The sequence below is a fragment of the Myotis davidii genome, unplaced genomic scaffold (assembly GCF_000327345.1).
Source record: "Myotis davidii unplaced genomic scaffold, ASM32734v1 scaffold72, whole genome shotgun sequence".
Lineage (NCBI taxonomy): Eukaryota > Metazoa > Chordata > Mammalia > Chiroptera > Vespertilionidae > Myotis > Myotis davidii.
The window spans coordinates 6,498,164-6,498,810 of NW_006284618.1; positions in this window are offsets into that span (position 1 = coordinate 6,498,164).

Genomic DNA, 647 nt, shown 5'->3' on the forward strand with positions numbered 1-647 from the left:
GGAAGCGTGTCCCAGGGCGTGTGTCTCAGGAGCAAAGCCGGGCGGGGCAGGGCCCGGAATGTTCTGGGCAGACACAGGGCAGGCGCTCCTTCCAGGAGGCAGGGGGGGAGGGATGCGGTGGGGCTGCCGGGTCCACGGGCCAGCAGGGCCGTAGAGCCTCCTCTCTCGGGGCGCGGCCAGCGTGGCTGCTGGGGTGAAGGTCAGAGAAAGGTCAGGAACGTGGAGTCAGTGAGGAGCGCCCGCCTTTCCCTTTGGGCCTGGCTGCCGTTTCCCCGAAGATTGCAGGGATGGTCCCAACCAGGGCCATGAAGACCAGACCCCCCATGGGTGTGGCCTCCGGTCCTGCAGGGCTGGGGTGCTCCTGGGGGGGTGAGCTGGAGACCCCGCTGTCCTGGTGGGGTGTCTGCTAGGGGAGGAGGCTTGGGGGAGTGGTGGTGGCTAATGGGGCACGTGGACTGTGCTCTCGGGGGCAGGGACGTGCGTCCGGCTCGGCTCTGCCCCTCGCACCTCTGTGACCTTTAAGGACAGTGACAAGACCCCTGAGCTCCAGGCCCCAGCGGAGAGGGGAGCTGGCCCGGCCTGCCCAGCCCACCGGCCCGAGGGGCAGCCTGAGGGCCAGGGAGCGCGTCTGGGAAGGACCCTGACAC